This window comes from Syngnathus floridae, chromosome 22 (assembly GCF_059516105.1).
Source record: "Syngnathus floridae isolate MCC-2025c chromosome 22, RoL_Sflo_1.0, whole genome shotgun sequence".
Taxonomy (NCBI): Eukaryota; Metazoa; Chordata; class Actinopteri; order Syngnathiformes; family Syngnathidae; genus Syngnathus; species Syngnathus floridae.
The window spans coordinates 8,293,620-8,299,169 of NC_142434.1; the positions used below are offsets into that span (position 1 = coordinate 8,293,620).

The 5,550-nt window shown below is 41.5% G+C and overlaps 1 long non-coding RNA gene across 1 annotated transcript; it reads right to left on the reverse strand.

Annotated features, from left to right (window-relative positions):
• Nucleotides 1–2,053: 2,053 nt before the first annotated feature.
• LOC148379543 (uncharacterized) lies at nt 2,054–2,367 on the reverse strand. The gene is made up of 3 exons (XR_015855296.1): nt 2,331–2,367; nt 2,175–2,240; nt 2,054–2,091 (listed from the first exon to the last, which is right to left on the reverse strand). It is a non-coding gene; the product is annotated as an uncharacterized LOC148379543 (long non-coding RNA).
• Between the last annotated feature and the right edge of the window lie 3,183 nt (nt 2,368–5,550).

Genomic DNA, 5,550 nt, shown 5'->3' on the forward strand with positions numbered 1-5,550 from the left:
AAATGATCAACAAGATTCTGTCATTTCCAACATTTTTACAGTAAACACAATAGTCAGCAATATTTTGAACAAAACCATTTTCAATAAGGAAATCTTGTAACATCCTATTCCAGTTTCGTCCTGACTGTTTCAAACCATACTGTGACTTATTGAGCTTACACACTAGTTTCTCTCCTCTTTTAGATTTAACCTCAAACACTTCAGGCTGCTCAATGTAAATCACACAGTCTGTAGAGCATGGAGAACTTCTATTTTAACATTCATCTGATGCAGCACTAAATTGTACTGTACTGCGAGCTGCATCAAAATAGGAACAGAAGTCATATCAGCAGTTGGTGAGAAGGTTTCATTATAGTCTAATCCTACCACTTGACTACAACCTTTTGCTACATATCTGGTAAAGTCGTCAAAGTAAAAGTATCGTTCTCTATTAGAGAGTCCATTTCCTCTTTCATAGCTTTGGCTGACTACTTATAGTCTAATCCTGCCACTTGACTGTAACCTGCTCGTCAAAGTAAAAGTATCGTTCTCTATTAGAGACTCTATTTCCTCTTTCATAGCTGTGGCCCACTGCTTTGATTTAGAAGAGCTCAAAGCTTCTTTTGGGGTTCGTGGGACACAAGTCACACAATAACAATAATTGTTAGAGATTTGCTCACTCCAACTTATTTTGCAAGAACCACACGGGAGACAAGTAAGTCCTTTTAGACACCTGCAGGTGGAGAGCTCACACGTTGAAGGAGTGAAGTCTGAAACTCTCCCAACTGCAAGGACATATTTATTAAGAGAAAGAGTGGGGGCAAGAGTAGACTGAATAGGAAGCCCTTGTGCTCTAGTCAAAACATATCAGGGGGTGTTTTACGACCTTGTGTAGAATGGGATTCATTACCGGTTGCATTCCAACATAATCATACGATAAGGATACTCTGTAAAACCCTAACATCTCCCTCCTGTTTTATCATATGATTATGCCACCCCAAACAACAAAGACAAGTAAAGAACAAACATATATATATGCATAATGAAGAAAGAAGAATAGTAAAAATAAAAAACAACAAACAATGATAGCAACACTTTCCAGTGAAGATGAGGCATTACCTTAATACCCCAGATCAAACTTAATGTGTAAGCGAAAAACCTGCCGGCCAGATGTTATTAGCAGGGAAATTCTTACACGGTCCCTTTGCCTCAGGCGACCAGAATGCTAACAATAAAAAAAATAAAAAGAAAAACACAGAAACAGTACATCATTGTACCCATCACTTGCGAAGCATTTTCGATGGTCAAATCATCAAGTTTCTGTAAAACATGCTCAACAGAACAGCATCTACGCAATCCATGTTTCATTATCGTCATCACATCCGTCATCCCTAAGAAGTTGTATATGGACTTGGGCTACAGTAGAAGACACAAACCTCGTCACAGCAGACTTCAAACATGGGATAACGCAGGTTGTAAACAAGCACAACACCACCAGCACAACAAGCACAGGAGACAGCAATTTCAAAAGCGGTTGCCACCAGTTGCCAGAGAACAGCCATGAAAAGAAATCAAACTGATGTGGGACCTTGTCATTAGACATGGCCTGCTGTAAGTTCTTCAGTGAATTCATGGAGTCCTTGATGTGGGTGTCATTTTCTCCTGGTATGTATGTGCAACAGGAAGTCCCAATGATGTGGCACACACCACCTTGTGCTGCCGTCAACAAGTCCAGAACCATCCTGTTTTGCAAGACCACCAGTCTAATAGCCTGAATCTCTCTATTTTGTCCATCGTTGATTTGCAGTGAGAGATTCACAAAGGATTGAAAACGATAGTTCAGTGTCTGATGAAGAGCGATAGTTTCCCAACCCCAATCTGAGGAAAGAGCGCAAGGACAACTTTGTCTCCGACGGACCATACTTTATGGTCGTCTGGAACGTTTGCACCCCAGACAGGGTCATGAGGGTCGAAGGTTGCAACTGCCCTGCGTCGACGTCCAGAAGAGTTGTGTGCTTCTGTCAGCTGATGATGTCGTATCCTGCAGGTGTGGTCCGTCACCCACAATGGTGCACACACTCCTGTCCAGTTGGCGGGCAGCATCGGATAAACCTTGTGACCACAAAGCCACCAGCCATTCTGTATGAAGTATGTTCCGTTCGATGGTGTAGCCATGTTAGTTGGAGAGCCCTCACCACCTGAAATGGCTCTCTTATCTTGACACTCATCGGTGATGTCCAAAGCTCCCATCCAGTCTCCTCCTGGAGAGCAGTCATCGTTAACGCAGACGTGGGTCACGTTACCTTGGATGTAAATGTGTAATTCACTCCAGCTGGTCTCGCTGTGTAGACCACTTGCGGTATTGTTCGTCCTTTAACAGTCACATTGAGATTTGTCCAGAATAGCTGATCACAGTACAAGTCCAGGGCGGTAAGGGTCGGCATCCTTGACTGTGACAGCACGGTGTTGATATCCAACTCCTGGATGCCGTGTCCCTGTAAAACAATGCTCTAGAATTTCTTGCAACGTTTCACACAATAATAATGATGAGTAAATCATCAGATACCTCTCGTGCATACACTCCAACAAACGTTAAGTAGATGTGAGATAACTTGCATGAAGTCTACTTAACCAAACATTGAGTAAATATGGGATAATTTAAAAACTGTCCCGGTCAACAACAATTCATAAATAGAAACTACAAAAGTTAAAGTCAAAAGTTAAAGTCCCAATGATCATCGTCACACACACATCTGGGTGTGGTGAAATTTGTCCTATGCATTTAACCCATCCCCATGTGATTTTAATCCATCCCCTGTGGGAGAGGGGAGCAGTGAGCAGCAGCGGTGCCGCGCTCGGGAATCATTTGGTGATCTAACCCCCCAATTCCAACCCTTAATGCTGAGTGCCAAGCAGGGAGGCAATGGGTCCCATTTTTATAGTCTTTGGTATGACCCGGCCGGGGTTTGAACCCACAACCTTCCAGTCTCAGGCAAACACTCTACTACTAGGCCACTGAGCTGGTATAATAAAGCTAAACAAGCTAAGCTTTTCTTTAGCTAAACAAGGAACAAAGGTGTCCTGTTCAGAACTAGTGAGGGCCTCTCACAAATAAGACAAGGAAGGAAGTATAAGAACTCCCTAAAACCTGGCAGATGTGTTGGCCTTGAGCGAAGGTATGAGACCTCCGGTTCAGGCTGGCGAGCGCTTCTACAAAACTAATTATCCTGACATTTCCCCACTGTTTATCACATATTTCCTCAAATTCACACATCACCGTAAACAACCCCTTTTCTCGACTCTCAGTCGTCGGATCACATTCATGAGGACAAATATGTTTACACCAAAGGATAAACGTTGCGATGTCATCATTCAGAATCCCACGGATCTAGGAAAAGTCTGGTAACACAGATGCAAGAATTTTGCCATAAACATCATCATGTTGCCGCTCAGACATTAGGTATATCTGAGCAATCTTGTCCTCCATGGGCGATATTACTGTAGTGACGAGACGATTAAACAGAGCACGAAGACATGGTATGCAACATCCATACAAGGTGAGCATAGCAGCAAACACTGCAACTGATGGTAAAATTGAGGACACAATGGCGTTATACTTCCCAAAAGCAGTCATCCACTTGTAGTGCTCTTTCATCCTCGTTTTGAGGGATCGCAGGCCTGCAATCCGTCAGGCTCCCATCAGGGGCGGTGTTGTTGGGGATGAAGGTGCAGCATTGTTCTCCAAACATTGCGCAGACGCCTCCTTTCTCAGACAACAACATATCATGAGCATTGTGGTTCTGGATCGACATTAGGGAAGGCGTGGCTAGCTGTTCATGCACTGCCTCGAGCCCTGCTTGTGTCCGTTTGCCCAATTTCTGCATGTTGTAATGGATGTAATTTATCCTGTCCACGATCTTGTTCATCGTTCACCAGCAGCAAATGGAGGACTCCCATCCCGCTGCAATTTGGTCATTTAATTCTTATTAATCAGGAACTCCTCTAGGGACTCCAATTGCATCAATTTCGGTCAAATCATCGTCGCCTCTCAAATTTAAAGATATTTTGGTTTTTACCAGCTTTTTTCACAGATCTTGGCATGTTGATGTATATACAATTTCGCTTGAATACATTCTCTGAAAGCAATGGCTTCTTTTTTTTCTTTTTTCTCTCAATGGATATTATATAGACTGCTCTGTCACACACTTCACAATCCAGTAGACATGACAGATTTCACACAATCTTTGGTCAATGGCAACGGTACAACATAAATAATCGGTCGCAAATCCATACATATGACATATTCAATTTTTTCTGTCTTTGCAGCTTGTTTTGCCATAAGCAATCAATTGTTTCTTTTTTCAGTTACTCTCATAGTTAGTTACCTGAAACAAATTATCCACATTCATTCTAGATATTCATCCCATTCTTTAACATCTACAGCGGTTGTTGACAAAGTACACGTATAAACATCATACTTTCATGGCAGTCCCGATCCGACACAGCAGATCATCCTGCAAAGGTCAAATTGATCTTTTAAATTCTAATTTTATTTATTTATCTTCTAGAACCAAGTTGCATTTCTTTACCACTTGATTTGCATATTTTAACTTTAGTGTAACACAAATTGATCTCTAGTCATTTGTAATTTGCCACCTCAAAAATATTATTATTATTATTATTATTATTATTATTATTAAACTCCTCTTGCCCCTCGCTTGAGCCGCGGCTTGAGCTGCGGCCTTGCACCTGCTCACAGGGGCCTTATTGTGTCCTGGTCTGACAAACACTTGTGACCTCATCAGTTTTCATTTTTCTAGCTTTTGTCTCTTGAATTCGTTCTCATCTCTTTGTGAAGATTTCAACCACACTCTAGCACTTCTACCACTTCTTCCACATTTCAAATTTCCTTGTATTCCATACATATTCTTTCACTTCAGCATGTATTGCATACAATTAAGAAATCTACTCGCCATGAACTTCTCATCTCAAAGAAGAGCAGCGCAAGAGATTTACCGTTCTTATTTCCCATCTTAATTTTAGTAGTTTAAGGTTTTACAATTTTTTTTTCAATTTTTTTTTCTTTGAGGATCCTCAATGCAGGTTTAAATTGACCTTTCAACAAATTACTAGCCTGTATTAATGCCGTGGATCAATACTAGAACTGCTATTTAGTCAATTTATCCTACCAGTCACACACTCAATCACACACACTCTAGCACTTTTTTTTTTTATTATTAGGCCTCATAGCTCGGACAAACCAAAGCCGTTTCCAGCGTTTTTTTTTTTTAGGCCTATTCAGGGATGGGTGTAAAACCCTCCCAAACAGCTTTGGAAAAACAGACAAAAGAAAAAATCTACGCCCTTCTTCAATTAAGAAAAAGAAGCTCTGTTCTTCTTAGCCCGTTTCTTCCACTGGGACTTGAACCCAAGCTGTTCTTTGGCTTGGAAAAACATACAAAGAAAAATCCACGCCCTCCTTTGATTAACACATAAAAGAAGCTCTGTGTTTCTTAGCACGTTCCTTCCACTGGGACTCTAACCCAAGCCAGATCCCTCAGCTCGGAAGAA